The sequence below is a fragment of the Typopeltis vanoorti genome, chromosome 5 (assembly GCF_054136105.1).
Source record: "Typopeltis vanoorti isolate ZY-2024b chromosome 5, IOZ_Tvanoo_1.0, whole genome shotgun sequence".
NCBI classification, from domain to species: Eukaryota; Metazoa; Arthropoda; class Arachnida; order Uropygi; family Thelyphonidae; genus Typopeltis; species Typopeltis vanoorti.
The window spans coordinates 87,689,951-87,706,664 of NC_143553.1; the positions used below are offsets into that span (position 1 = coordinate 87,689,951).

The window sequence follows — 16,714 nt, forward strand, 5'->3', positions numbered from 1 at the left end:
CGAAAGTCAAAAGTTACGCCACTATGCAGGACACCTTTCTGTACTTGCACGGTGCTGCACCCTGCTGGTATCGATTCATGTGTCTCGTCATTGGTGAGTGTAGGGCTATACCGCGATTCCTCGCGCAAGTAAAGCGGCTCTTACCAGGCCGCTCTCTAGCAGATACATTCACAGTGAGATTGCCCTTCCAGCCTGCCCGAGCGACCCGTGTTATGTGTGAAACTGCATTCGCGAACTGTTCAGTATAAGTGTTAACTTCTTACTATTGAACACTGAGAGGCCCAATCTCACTGATTCAAAAAAAAAAAAAAAACATCTGTAACACGGACCTTCAGTGTAATCAACTGTGTTTTGTTTTTTTTTTCCCTCCTTTACAGAATGTGGTGGTTAATGTGGTGATATCGAGACTAACTGGATACAATAAACCTAACCTTCCCATACTTTATGACCATGTGCGATGGACGATAGATACCAATCTTACACTATGAAAAGGTAAGTGTTTCTTTTGCAGTATAAAGTGGGGAGAGGGAAATGCACGAATTGGTGTTATTGACTAAGTCTTCCAGAAGGCGTATAGCGATCAAGGAAATGCTGCTGTCATCCGAAATGGTAAGTTCAGTGAACAGGAAAGTGGCTTGTCAACACCAGGTTCTTAGTTAGTTAGTTGGTATCTGACGTTGCATTCAGCTAGCGAATCACAGAACTCAAAGCAGTAAATAAATGCACTTCAACTCATTTCTCTGACAAAGATTGCAGATGATTTATCTGCAAGATATTTAGGCTTAATCGTTTAGGCCTAGATGTAGTTATTTAAGGTATAGGGTCAATGATGAGCAATCCTTTGCAGTATTATTACTAGCGATGTTCTGTGTAGTTTAGGCTAACGGTTAACAACTGCTGATATTCACTAAATAAACTATAGAAGTCTATATATTTCAGAAATGGAATCAGTTTACCCTAAACAAAATCGGCATCTACATTTATTCGCTTGAATTTTAGTTTTTTTAATCCTATCTCATGTGTAATCTCCAGCACAACTTGAATGGTACCAATTATATTTCATAGTTTTCGTAAATTTAAATTTTATTGAATTTAGTTTTTATAAAATAATGGTATCTATTATTAATACTATTATCGAAATTTTAACTTAATGTAGTCTTCTTAAAAAAATGAAAAATTTTATAATTTATACTAACACCTTCTTATAAATTACACTGACCTCTTATATGATATCATGCAATCAGTATAAGCATTTGCTAATATTTTAATGCCAATTAATATTAATCTAATTCATGACTTTATGTGAAACATACAAAAGGAAGGAATTAGTAATAAAATAATATATGCCTATTATGTAAAATATTACATAAAAGTCAGGACAATATGTTACTATTTCACTTTTAATAAATTCATGGAACTTTTGTGCAAAAATCATTTAACAAATAAGTTTACGTAAACTGAACTGTTAATGTCATAATAATAAAGTAATATTACATGATTATTACATCCGTAATAATCATGTAATATCAGTAAATTTGAAAGTTATAATTAGCATTCAAAACAGTCATAATTAATGAAATTTTGCGGTTTGTTTTTGTTAGAAACGGATCTTTTGGTTCTTAAGAATTCTATTACTCTGATGATCGGTTAGATGCCTGCACTTTTTTTATTTTTATTTATTTTTTACCTGCATAGTCAACCTTCCATTAGAACGTATCTTATTCTTCATGCAGATTTTTAGGATGCATATCCTCTTTCCTTAATTGGTTTCTGTTAGTAAAACGTACCTTTAGCAAAAACTGCAATTCTGTTACCAGCTGAGATCATTTGTCTCGGTAATGATGATAACAACAAAACCAGCTATCTAATTACCCAATCTTAATTGCTGTTTTTATGATCCGAAAATAGTCGGTAACTTGACATCAACGCTTTTGTGCAGTTACTTAAAAGTGTCGTAACGCTCCGTAAACTAACCCGTGTGGGTATCCCTTCGCCTTTTACATCTTGTTCCCTTTCCACACACCCGCCCATTATTTGCAACCACATCCCGAGTAATCCTGCCTTACCGTGAAGCTGAATTTTCTGCAATCTGTTTTTGTATTGATCTGCTAGTGGTGCTGGTAGCAGGGACCTGTCGTGTGGCACACAAGCCATGGGACCGCATTAATTGTCATGCATAGCGCTTCGTGTATGGCTCCGGATATAGCGTAGTGAAGCGGTCCATCTGGATCAGAGAGAAATGGCATGCGAACACGTCAGCTAAGGGGGGGGGGGAGATTAATAGTGAAATCCCTTAGAATCGTATCTTCTAAAAATAAGTAACGAATCTATAAACACAGTCTCTCGAAGTTAAATAATTAATACATTATAAAATTAGCCGATAAATAAATAATAAATAACTGAAATATGCTGACAAATTCATCTCTTTTGGTATTTTTTTCTGAAATATTAAAGAAGAAAAATTAAAATAATATTTGAGTACGATATCCGTTGTTGGGTATTATTTTTGCACATATTGTATACAGGAAAACATGGATGCTGCATCGTAGCATCTTAGTTTTCCTGGAAATAAAATGTTTTTGGGTTTCTGTTTGCTTCTGTTCAAACACATGAAATCAATGCGCTGTAGGTTCTGCCACATAGTGGGATTGATGTAAAAATAATAATAAAAAATACTTTTATCTCCACTGCAAGTGGAAGGCCTTCCTGCTCTATTCTTACACAAATTAATCTGAATTTACAGGTAAATTACACATACAAATCTCAAATTGATTTATATTCATGAACTGCGATATGATGACTTCTATTTATAGGGACATCTTAAATTTAAATTTGTATTACAGTCGAATATTTATTCGGTGGCCCAATAGATATGCATATAAGAGTAGTATGTCTACTTTACATATAATTAACATGAATATTTTAGTTACATGTAAAGGAGTTGTATCTAAGAGCTCGAAGAATCTATTATCTCCTGCATTTGATGATAATAAAATAGAAGATACAGGTCTATGGGCATTTCCTGTTTACGATATGGAACTGCTATTTTTTGTAGTTTTATGTTGTATTTCGTGTGTATATTCTAATATACACCAAAACAATTTCATTTATATGAAATACTGTTATTATTGGTTGTCGATCAAAATTATAATGAAGAAAAATCTTTTAGATTTTCATAATTCTTTAAAATGAACAAATTTCAATTTTGAATATCATATAAATCTTTAAACTTAAAAATTAAAAAAATATGTTATTTATCGATTGAAATCGAATTTTCTCTATTCTTTTAAGTTAGCCCAAATTTGAATTTTTAAGTTATATTATATGAAGCTTTCGTAGGTATGCAAATAGTAATGACTCCTTCTAGATTGAAAAAACTGGGGATAAATAATAATATGAAAAGCCTTCGTAAAAATTGTTCGCATTCGTTTAGAATGCGAACAATTTTTACGAAGGCTTTTCATATACACTTGTGTGTTCATATACACAAGATTATAACTAGTATAAAGTGTTATCGTCTGTTAAACCTAACGCACACTTAGTTATTAACAAAACAGGTATCGAAACAAAATATAAGGAGGTAATTCCTAAAGGAAGACCGTAATATAGATGAACCGTTTAATACTTGTCTAGTAAAAATATTAGAAATGATAAAATTATAGATCTTATAAATCCATTTGTAAGAAACTTGTCGAACTATTAATGAAATATTAATTGGGTTGGATTGTCATAATGTGTCATATAATCTTTGAGGGAAATATCCGAAGCGTTTGCAAACGACCTTTTTATTTATGTCCGTTCCGGAAACGTGTGAGGTTGCAAAGCTGCAGTACATTACTACCGGGCCGTGGGAGGACAACAGCTATCTGCTGGCTATTTCAATTATTTTAATGTATACGTAATGTGCAAGATTCCTGTGTTTAGCTAATTATTACTGCAACTCTCTCTCTCTCTGAGAAAAGATTTTCGCTATTCAGTAAGAAATATATCAAGGTTTAAGGAAGAAACCTTTGAAGCATGATCATATATTTATATTGTACTCCTGATCGGTGCAAAGACACCTGCAACACATAAGTGAGCATCTCAAGAAAAAAAAAATGGCAGTTGGTGCCAGCATAGTGACATCTTAGAAAAAGCAGCATGAAGAGAAAGCAAATAGTAATACTCGCGTTCAACAGAATAACTAATGTTTGAACACCCGTGTGAAATGGACGGAGGGTGGAAATAGATGGTAATTCAAGAGGAGGCTGGTGAATTACTTAAGGCGTATAAGGGTTTCGGTGCAGCAGATGCGGACGAAACAAGAGGAAACAACACAAGTAATAGTTTGTATCAACAAGACCGTAATGAAGAAAGAGAGGCAGCGATTGTGCTTCCTCGTTGGTTGCCAAGGCTTCTCTGGGGATTACAAAGTACGAAAGGAATCCGCAGAAGAATGACAATGACTTCTCCTGGCTCAGTTTCTGTAAATCGTCTGGTTTAAGAGAACTGAAGAGAGGAAGTGTCTGTGTGGGTTTAAAGTTCATTAAACCGAACGCGGTACGGAAATGTGGTGCAACTGCAATTTGTGCAGTCTTTTAAAGTTTTCTACTGTTAAAAAGAAAATCAGAAAGATTAAATCGAAGTTTATAATTGCGCGCATCCACAGTTTTGTTTCTTACGTGAGTTAAAATTGGAAAACAATATTTACGAATTCGCTATTAGAATTGCTGCTATTAGAAATAAGCATTTGCTCATTTTCTGCTTTTGTTTGTTGGTTAACAAAGAAAATCCAACAATTGGTTGTTTTCATTATTGTACCCTTGGCAACCAGCCATTATTGTCAGTTGAATACCTGTTCATTGTTGCGAAATCAGGATTGTGTCTTTTGTTTTCTGAGTGTTATTCTGCAGTAAGTAGCTTTTGTTTATCTTATTCTCTCTCTCTCTCTCTCTCTCTCTCTCTCTCTCTCTCTCTCTCTCTCTCTCTCTCTCTCTCTCTCTCTCTCTCTCTCTCTCTCTCTCTCTATATATATATATATATATATATATATATATATATATATATATATATATATATTCGACATTATGTTTCAAGTCTAGTTTCTAACGTTGTAAAATATTACAAGTTGATGAAAACAAAACTCATAACTTATGATTTATAATTTGTACCAAACATTCATTACTTTCTAAACTTAATTTGACATATGTTGTAGAGACAGTATTAGTTCAAATGAGCCACCATATTTTACATTTGCTTCCATCGTAAACAATAAAAGCTATTTCCATTAGCTAAAAGCACCGCAAAAATAAAATATTAACTCACTCGCATACTTCTACCTAAAGGTAGAATGAGAACATTTTGGATATTAAAAACCTTAAATAAAAATCCCCTTGTGGGATTTTGCAAAGAATATTATGCCGCATACGGCAGTACAATTCCAAATTAACTACATTATACTGTCACAGTTACCGTGAGTGGAGCTTCAAAGTAACAGAGCCGACCCTCACTCCACCAAAGAGACAAATTAATGAAATATTCCACACCTTGAACGTTTTGAAGATTAAGTAAAGGGGGTTGCAAGTGAGGGATCTGACAGTAGATATAAAATTTATGAAGTGAATACCAATTTTTTTGCTGTCTACTGGGACCGCCTTGATGTCTAAGGCTTAGATGGATCAATTTTTAGAGTTGTGTATATTAGCTTGGTATTTGTTTTCATCAGTGTAAAGCGCAGTTTATGTTCATTTTAAGGTAACTTTGATTTATTTGTTTTGAGTTATTTTTCTAGTGTTATAAGGTATATGACTTACAGCTCCCCCTCCCACACACGCACACCCATATTATTTATGTTGCATCAAATTGTGTTGTTTTTCAGGTTAATTTTGTTTCGTTCGTACTATATAAGAATTTCCTTTATTTTCTCTTTCTGTTTTCAAGTATTTATCTCATTTCCAATTTGATTTTGATTTATTTTGTCACTTCCAGTAAATGTTTTACAAATCCTTTGGCTGGACAAATTTTGGTGAAATTTGGTATTTAAATTAAGCCGAATTGTAACTTAATTTTCCATTTCGTTTCTGTTTATTATGTTTACAGGTTCGGCGATGTGTGTTCTACTAAACTAATCTCCACATCTCAAATCTTGTAATCTTTGACTGTAAAGATATGCTATAATTGCATAAGTATAGAAATATTTTTAGTCATCTTTGATAACGAGTGAGTACTTTTAATTTTAATAAGTTAGCATTTTTATTTTAATTAACTGAGAAATCAGTTTAAGCACCGTTATGTTAAAATGAGTAGACAGTGATGTATTTATGTAGAGGCAAAGTAAGCAAAGTTCCCTACGAAGCAAAATGTATACTTTTTCTGTTAAAGCTAATGTATTATGCTTTGTATGTAATTATAATAATATAAAATTTCACGATGTACAATAGACATTAAACATTTAAGTCGACTGGACCGGATATTAAAAAATGCGATTGGTACCTTCCGTATGGCCACTCAAAATGCACAGTGACGGGATACTCCTTAGAACTGAATATATGAAATCTTGGGTAGGATCACTTACATCCTTTAACAGGATTAGGGTTGAAAATTACTGCCGAAGCAAACTAAGCATGCGAGTATTTTAAATATAGATATTTTTCAAACCAATCTGCTGAAAGTTTCCTAATCTAAGACTAGAAGTTCGCCATGTCAAAGAGTTTTGTGTCTAGATAACAACAGTTTCAACGAAGAGCTCACTATTGTTACTTGAATGAGTATCTCGCAAACAACGAGAGTTTAGGCAAAACTATCAGACATATATACATATGTTCTCGATGATAACTGTGGTGATATAATAAATTTAAAAAAATGCAGGCCATAAGAAACAAGTCAGCAAAAAGTTAGTAGAAAAGATGCAATTGGCTGGTTACCTCGAAATTCTAATCTTATACACATAAAATTTCCTCCCTGTAGGGTAAATAATGCCTCCGTAGCTCAGTCGGTATGGACGAAGCCCTTTGGTCGGAAAGACCTATGTTCTATTCCCGTCCATGACGTGAGGAGTCTTTAGTAATTTAGTCTCTTTAGACTAAAGCCGATCTCATACGGAGGTAGAGGGGTTTTCTTTCGCCCAGAAATTTCTCGAGTTTTTCGTCCCCCAGAACATGCAAACCGGCCCAGTGAACACACGCAGCTACAGACATAGGACACTCTGGGAGGCATAGGGTTATTATCCTCAAGGCAGTCGCAGTTTCAAATCGTAATAGGCCATGCCTAATACGAGCGTAACAGGCTATTTGGGTCTAATATACGTAAGAGGAGGAGGAGGATAAATGATAAAAAAAAGATATCAAAATTGATTTTACTACAAGAGTTGAAAAATAAAATTTGCGAAATTGTGGTTTCGTTAATCACAAGTTTTAAAGCATACATGGGAAGAGCTAAGGCACTGGTTGGGTGTATGCCAAGGTATGCTTGGCGCGCGCAGTATATTTTTTCACCCAAAATAATAATCATAAAATAAATTTCAAAAATACAATTATATTCCAGTCTATCGTTCACCATATTTAATACTGTTGTATCTTAGTATTTCCAATAAACAAAATATAAGAAAATCCTGTAACATTTCTTTTTATTCCCCAATGGGAATAGACAGAGCTTCATTAGCCCTAACTACTTTCTGAAGAGAGTTTGGCAGCCAGTCTCTACTCTTAACCGCCACTGACAGTAAGCTAAAATTATCAATGAACCAAGATTTCAGGAGATTTCGATTATTATTATTATTATTTTTAATACAGTCATTCTTTCTTTAAATTGTGTTCCTCGGCAGGTTTGTCTCGTTTGAAGAAGAAAAATCCCCTGTGTCTATGATAGAAAATCTGTCATCTCCATATATGCTGATTATTTTATTTGAAAAAAAAATCTTATAAAAGATTTAACTCGTCTTCGATGGGATTCGGACCTAGGTCTTCCAATTAAGGGAATACATATTTTTCTTCTTCGATCGCGATCTGGAAGCACTCTCCTTAAAGGCACGTCGATATTGTCTCTGGTGAATGTGGGAGTGTATCTGTGAAAGGAGAATCCTGTTTCTGACCATCTCTGATTCTTAGACATTACTTTGTTTATCCTCAAGGTCATAAGAGGGAAGTTTATTATGCTACGTGTGTGTTTTCTAAACGGTTTGTCCGTTTGCTTTCACGGAACAAAAAGCCACCCATCCCCCATACGGGAACGACTACAAAAGTTCCGTCAAAACACTGAATAAATTTAAGAAGAAAAAAAAGAACAGTTAACCGCATACTCTGTTAATGTTGTTATTACGCTAAGCACAGTCGAAGCAAAAATAAATACGACTTTGCGATATCAGGATAAATGGGGGGAAAAAAGCATCGATTTCTGTAAGTTGATTACCTGTCATGAATAACAGATTATTGTACGGCCGACATGAAGATAGACAGTCTGCTCCTTGCTATCGGAAGTACTGAAATTGATCACGGAATTCAAGAGTATACGGAGTCATCAATAGCCAAGTAGACGGGATAAGCATATAAGAATAGACGTTGTGCCAGTCGACGCTAAAACAGATGCATTAAAATAATAATAAAAAGCAAAATTCATTTCAAAAATGGAAGGTTGGCAACTGTGCTGATGCATCAAAATCCTCTTATTAAACTTAACTATAAAAAAAAATTTTAAAAAAAAAAGAAATAAACACCCAAGAATTACTGCTATCCAAGGCGCCATATGTAGACACACAGATCCCACCGTTGCGAGAATCAATCGATATTCTCTGTTCATAATCTACTTAAAGAATGCTTAAAGAAGTGTATTCGGAAGTAATGGTGCTTTCAATGGTCAGAGAAAAGCGTATATTTTTGTAATTTCCTGTCCACGTGCTGGAGGATACCACACTGCTGCGAATTGTGCTGGAGCAGTTTCCCCCTAGGTCGTTGAACTATTAATATGCAGCCAACACAGTAAGCGAAACATTGAGGAATGGTCATTTATCACTGTTGTAGGTTCTCTTAAATATTTATGCAACAGCGGGATGTGTGAGGTTCACTAATATCCCTGGCCACAAGAGTAGGTCTCTATATTTATAGTTGTCTGACTATGCTAATAGCGTGTGGAGTGGCAACACTTGGTGCAGATTTTACGTTGATATGATGGTTTTGGAAAATATAAATCTTCTCTTGGTGCAAGGCGGTATATCTTCACTTTTACTGACATCTGTCTCGAAAGAAAACTTGAAATATGGTGATTATTCAAACATAGTTTTGATATACTGCTGTAAATGTGAACTCCATGTTTTTATTCAGCTATTTAAAATATTTTATCGAAATGCTACTATTCTCCTGGTGTAATAAACGAACAGCGTGATCAGATGCAGTATTTGTTTAATCAACTTGCTAGAAAGAATCCAATCATTCTCATAAATAAACGATTAACATTTCTGACATAAAGGGTAAAGCAAAATGCTTTTCATACTTCCAGCTATCTGATAGGGAAACAGTGAGTGGAAAATTTATGAGCCAATTGCTCGCCCTGAGGGGACTTGAAGATTAAACATCAGAATTGGAGTTTAAGATGGCTTTTGGTCTTTTATGTTTGAAGTAATCTGTTGTGTCGTAATTTGCAGCTAGTTGTAACCAATTTGTTGGGGTGTACAGATGCTTTTGAAAAGAACTTTGTTGCTATAGTTTGCAGGAAAGTGTAAATATAGGGGACATCTGTATCCCGATGGAGTTGCACATTTCTTATGAGCCAAGGAGAGTTTAGGATCATTCGTAGACATTTATTTTGCACTCGTAGTAATTTGAGAATATCGAGAAGCGTAAGTGAGTAGATGAACCATCAGTTTGTAGATAAGTAGTTTGATTCTGGTGTTTAGTTTACTGTTCCTGTTGATTAGAGGTAGAGTTGAGCAATGGCTTTTGATGCGTTTGCACAGAGAGCCTTGATATGGCAGCTGAAAGTTAGCCTTCTGTCCAGTAGTACACCAAGGTATTTGACTTCTGTTTGCCACTGGATTTTTGTGTTAAATAGGAAGATGTCCCCTTTAGAAAGCATCGGTCTTCTGGTGAATAGCATGGCTATGCTTTTCTGGGGACTCACCTGCAGTCTCCATTTGGAGAACCATTTTTCAATCAGTAGTAGGTTTTCTTGTAGTTTTTTGATGACAAGATGCGGCTGTAGAGATCTGGCTAATATTGCTATATCATCTGCGAAGAGGGCCATGATAGATGAACAATGAATTGTGAGGAATATCACACATGTATGTGGAAAACAGAATCGGTGCTAGTAAGGATCCTTGTGGGACTCCAGCCAAGATACGTTTCTGTGCAGAAACTGCACCGTTGATCTTGATTTGCATGCGCCTATCAAAAAGGTATGATTTAATTAGGTAAACCATTTCCAATGGTATTCCAGTTGAGATCAGTTTATGCAGTAATCTGAAATTCTAAATTTTATCAAATGTGCTGGCTATGTCAAGGAAAACAGCCCAATACATTGATACCAATTGAGATGTATTCGACTAGTCTATGTATCTGTTGTGTGATACTATGGAATTGACGGAACCCAAACTGCTCATTAGGAAGAATGTTTAACTTGTGTACGGAGGCTTGGAGTCTGGTAAGAATAACTTTCACTTGCAATTTTACCTAAATTTGAGATGAGGCTGATTGGTCAATAATTTCGAAGCAGGTGCGGGTTTTTTCTGGTCTTATGGATTGGAATTATATCCGCCACCTTCCAACAGGAGGGGATATGTTTGAAACGGAGGATGGAATTAATTATGTTAGTCAGATGTACAATAGCTATACGAGGAAGCAGCTTTATCACCTTGTTGGTGATGCCGTCAGGTCTTTTAGTTTTTTAATTTCTTGATTATATATATATCGCCATCAAAAAAAAAATATATATATACAGTATATATATATATATATATATATATATATATATTTCTGATGGTGGTGTGGTGATTATTCTCATAAATAGTCCTTATAAGGACTGGCTTAAAGGGGAAAAGGAAGAATTCTTTTCATCTTCCCCGTTATCTGTAGAGGACAGTGTAGGAATAAGGTGTTATTGAGCTATTAAAGCTCTGATCGTGGCAGGCTGGTCATAGCAATAGCTGGGCCTCAGTTAGAACTTCATTGGCTACAGCATTGCCATCCATTACCCTCCAAGAATATTAATCACGCATCTCACGGTCGATCCCTTCTCATAAATAGTCCTTATCCTTATAAGGACTGGCTTAAAGGGGCGAAGCAAGAATGCTTTTCATCTTCGCCGTTATCTGTAGAGGACAGTGTATGGATAAGGTATTATTGAGCTATTAAAGCTCTGATCATGGCAGGAGGGTAACCGCAATAGCCGAGCCTCAGTTAGAACTTCATTGGCTACAGCATTGCCATCCAGTACCTTCCAAGGGTATTAATCACGGTCGATTCAACCTTCTCATAAATAGTCCTTATCCTTATAAGGACTGGCTTAAAGGGGCGAAGCAAGAATGCTTTTCATCTTCCCCGTTATCTGTAGAGGACAGTGTGTGTGGATAAGGTGTTATTGAGCAATTAAAGCTCTGATCATGGCAGGAAGGTAACAGCAATAGCCGAGCCTCAGCTAGAACTTCATTGGCTATAGCATTGCCATTCATTACCCTCCAAGGGGTACATTGGATTGAATGAATCAATCACCACATCTCACGGTCGATTGATCCATTCTCAATCCTTCTCATAAATAGCACGTTTGCTTTATTAATTATAATTTGTTGATGTGTAAATAATTTTGGTGTGCATGTTCTATTTTTGGTTTACTTTTGATAAACATGTTTTAAGCATTTTTACTATTAAATTTGCTTTTTTATTTGAATCAATATAATTGTAATATCAAATGTATTGTTTTTAGTCAGTTTTTAATAATTTTAACAATAATGACAGTAAGTAGTACTGCATGCTTTCATTAATGACGTCAAATACGTCATTATCTTTCTACTGGAGCTAAAACAACAAGAAAATTACAGACCTATTAGTTTGTTATCCCATATTTATAAGGTTTTCACTAAACCTACCAATAGAGAAACAAGACTTAATTCAATACAACCTTCTGAACAAGTGGGTCTCAGAGTTGTCTTTCTGAAACCGTATTGAAATATGCAATGAATACAACATTCCTCTTCACATGATTTTAAAAATGCTTTTTATTGCATAAAAACATCATCAGTAATAGAAGCCATTAGTGATTTATTGACATAATGAAATATATTTTTGAAAATACTACAGCAAATATCATTCTCAATGAAATGAGCGAAACATTTCACATAAATCGAAGAATAAGGCAAGGAGACACCATTTCTCCCAAACTCTTCACATTAACACAGGAGCACATGATGAGCAATTTAGAATGGTCCAATAAAGGAGTCGATGTTAGTGGAATTAAATTCAACACATAAGATTTGCTAATGATATTCTTATTATTGCAAATAATATGAAAACGTTTAAAAGAAATTATAGAGGATCTAACAACTAAATCACTTGAAACTGGATTAGACGTTAATTCTGAGAAAACCATGTTAATAATAAACCTAAAAGGATACGATGAAAGACACAGCGTTATTAAAGTAAAAAATAAAGAAATTGAAATTGTAGATGAGTATATATACTTAGGGAAATTGTTAACAATGAAGAAAAAGGAAGAAGAATAGGAATGGTTAGATTTTGGAAAATTGAAGAGATTTTTAAACAACAAAATAAAATCTGAAAACATAGCAAGACTGTTCAACCAATATATATTGCCGGTTCTAACATACAGAGCAGAAACCTGGCCAATCAAAAAGAAAATAATAGATAAAATTAAAAAAAAAAGTGAAGAATGGAAAGATGTTTACTTAACATAATACTCAAATATAAAAATCAAAAATGGAGAAATAAGAGCTAAAACAAAATTTTTAGGAAATGGAAATTGTCGGGACCCATCGCAAGATTCAAGGACAATAGATGGATAAAGGTTTTATGGAATGGCAGTTACATGACGGTTTAAGATCAACTGGAAGGCCTGAAAGAAGATGGTCAGATGATATAAAGAAAACAAATGAAACTCTTCGGCACCAACAAGCTCAGGAAAGAAACAAATGGAGAGAATTAGGAGAAGGGGGGGATTTCGTAAACCTTCCATTCATGATATATTTATCAACTTCGCACGCTCCTGTTTATTATTATTATCATAAAAAGGCAGCTTGTAATATTTCTTTTAGTTTCTATTAAAGGAGCATGCCTTAACTGAACTTAACGCAAAGACAATAGCTACCAGCTTTTTTTTTTTTTTTACATTTTAGATATAATATTCTAGCGATAAGTTGTAATCTTAATAGACAGTAATCTAATGATCACACTGTAATGAGTTTTTTGTCGTTTTTATGTAAAGACAGTCCATCGTTGACTTTGCTTAGAAACTAAATAGGTATCTTACCTAGCGAAAGTTTCAATAAAATTATCATCTTATTGTATTTGGCCATTGCTATACGAGCGCTAAATATTACGGCAACACAGAAAGCTGTTTCACAACAATGAACAGCTTGCTGTATTATAGCAACACAGTTTCATTGTTGTGATATTCATAAAATGATCGCTAATTGGTTACTAGATACATGTAGCACTCACTCCCGTAAAAGAGACTAAGTAACCTCTCATGAAATGAGAAATCTTCAACTGCTAGAAAAAGTGAAGTACGGAAAGTATTAGCCATGGGCTATTTTTAGTAAAAAATAATTATCCACTAAATTATCTACAACGTAATTCCCATAGGTACCCAGTTCGACTAACCACCCATTAATATGTTCGTCTGGTGTCCTCCAGGTGGTCAGTTTTTCATCCCGTGTTCCCTAGTGATCATTCACGCAAGGTACTTTAATTAACCACTTGACAGGATGGGACCATGCCAAAAAATCCTTGCATAGACCCAAGTATATTAAGATCAAATGTCTTCCATTTATCAAATGTCACAGTCGCTCCATCACCATCTCGGAAGTTTATATGTTTAGCTTTCTAACCTTGGACACACACAAGGAATGGTAATTTACCTTAGACTGCTTGTCAGGAAAATTACAGCGAGTCCCGGTGTTGATTTATCGATTAAGTAACTATTGCCGGATTTGCTCATGTTGTAACTCTGAAAACGGAAGGATTGAACAGAATATTAAAGGGCTAATAACATTCACTCGATATATTACACCAAGTGCTGTGATGTAGAGGTAGGATCACAGAAATGAGTTTTAGGTGAAACGTTATTATCGAGTTAATTATTTTTTGTCCCAAAACGGTTATAATAGAATTATTTTAGACAAACATTTCAATTTATATTCTCTCTAAAATGTGACTTTGGACTTTAAGGTTTTTTATCATTATTTAACAGAAATCGATTTATCTCCTATAAATTGAAATATTATCCCTTCTCCAAAAACTCTGCACGAAGATGTAAAGCCTCTAATATTTTAACTTAATGTAAACGTTGGTTGGAATTTGAAGGCCTTATAGTCCTTATAAGGACTGGCTTAAAGGGGCGAAGCAAGAATGCTTTTCATCTTCCCCGTTATCTGTAGAGGACAGTGAAGGGATAAGGTGTTATTGAGCTATTAAAGTTTTGATCATGGGTAACAGCAATAGCCGAACCTCAGTTAAAACTTCATTGGTTACAGCATTGCCATCCATTACCCTCCAAGAGTATATTATTAATCACCGCATCTCCGGAATTTGAAGGCCTTATAAGGACTGGCTTAAAGGGGCGAAGCAAGAATGCTTTTCATCTTCCCCGTTATCTCTAGAGGACAGTGTAGGGAGAAGGTGTTATTGAGCTATTAAAGCACTGATCATGGAAGGAGGGTAACAGCAATAGCCAAGCCTCAGTTAGAACTTCATTGGCTACAGCATTGCCATCCATTACCCTCTAAGGGTAATTCAATCTCTCCTCACCGGAATTTGAAGGCAAATTCAATTTGTTCAATAAGGACTAAACTTATATAGAATCTGATTAGGTGTATGAATTATTTACTGACCCAAATATCTACAGCATCGATTCCCAACCGGTGGTACGCGTACCCCCTTCCCCATCCGGGGGGTACGTGCTGGGCCGTTCAGCGGTACAAGAAAAATAATCAGTAATGGCCGAAAAACAAGAAAAGTAAATTATTTTACATTAAGATAGGCACTGAAGATTACATTAAGATAGCACTGAAGTGTCAGCATTTAAAAACAGCTATTTTAAAAACAAGGGGTACAATTTATAGAAATGGGTTTAAAAGGGGTACGCAAGTGGGAAAAGGTTGGGAACCACTGAATTGTAGAGGATAGTATTTTGGCAGTGTTTTCTATAGAGATCGTAATATTCTAGTCATTAAAAAGTGGGTGCATTTTGTTAGAGGCCGAAGTAATTTTTCTTCTTAATAAACTCGGAATTTCTGAAATATTATTGCCTGAAAATTTGTCTTAAGTGAGGCAAATATATATTAATAGCTTGCTTTACCATAACAAAGAGAAAGAGAGAGAGAGAGAGAGAGAGAGAGAGATTTAATTCATGTCTATTCTGATGTTTCTTCGTCTATAAAAACCGGGATCTCGGAGAACAGTCTAGACATGTTTGTTCTTCTGTTAGTTGTACGAGAGAATGAACTCGCTGGATTTCTTAGAGACTGAATAATTCATGTTTGGTCGAAAATCGTAATAACGAATTCCGTTATCATTAAAGGAATCAAAACCCAGGGTCTTTGCAACCAGTATGTATGCTAAATACTTGAAAATAATCTCAGCTCTGACATTTAACGGAGGCCTTCCTATTCAACTTTACCAATCTTTTACAATGGTTGTTCCATGGCCTTGTGGGAGTTGGCTCTAAACTGGACTTTATTTTAATGCATTCATCCACGCATAAAATGTAACTTGCATAGGTGAGTCAGAGAACAAACTGCATGTTACTCTATGATGAATGTGAGTTTTAAATCTTGAGTTATTTACTATGATACGAGAATGATTGATGCTTCCTACTTGGGAGCAGTATCAACCTTTCGATCAATGGGTAACTAAAAATCACTTCAAAAACTAAATTAATGACGGAGAATGATGTTTACCTTTCTTCAGTCTCGAAATATTTCCAAGAATAAAATATGCTACCACCAATCAGAACTCATCGAGTAGGTTTGTGACCACGTTTTTTCTTTCTTTCTTTTTTTTAGTTGGCAAAGTTTTGCTTTACAACAACATTCTTGTGCTGTTTGTTCTCCTCAACTCTCGTTATCTACCTGAGAATTGCGATACAATTGGTTATCATTTATTTTGGAGTTAGCTGGCTACATAAATGACCACTAGACTCTTGTCTTGTCCAATTAGTTATTTGATTCACTGCCGGTTAACAACCTCTTTCTCTCTCAGTCTATTTCAGACCAGCAGTTCTCTCCATTGTCGTTTATGGTTCTCGGCGTCTCCCATTACTCTTCAACCTTAAAAAATTGATAGTTAGATATAAAGGATGGCATTTATATTTTTTTAAAAAAATAAAGAAAATTCAATTTCTTAGTTGTATTTCTATTTTAGTTCTATTTATATTTCTTACTTCTTTCTATTAACTTTATATTATATTAAATTTATATTAACTTAAGCCTTACTACTTTTTTTTAACGTTTTTTGGAGAAATTCTACACCAATATTTTTTAAGCAATCTTTATCCAAGACCAAAGATCACTCATCTT

The 16,714-nt window shown here is 34.8% G+C and overlaps 1 protein-coding gene across 1 annotated transcript in view; it reads left to right on the plus strand.

The window, feature by feature from the left end:
• The first annotated feature begins 286 nt into the window (after positions 1–286).
• The window catches only part of LOC150106628 (teneurin-m-like), a 281,208-nt gene continuing 264,780 nt past the window's right edge, over positions 287–16,714 (plus strand). The window contains exon 1 of the mRNA XM_090392589.1: positions 287–492. The gene's annotated coding sequence lies outside the window, so the exon portion shown is untranslated. The remainder of the gene's footprint in view (positions 493–16,714) is intronic.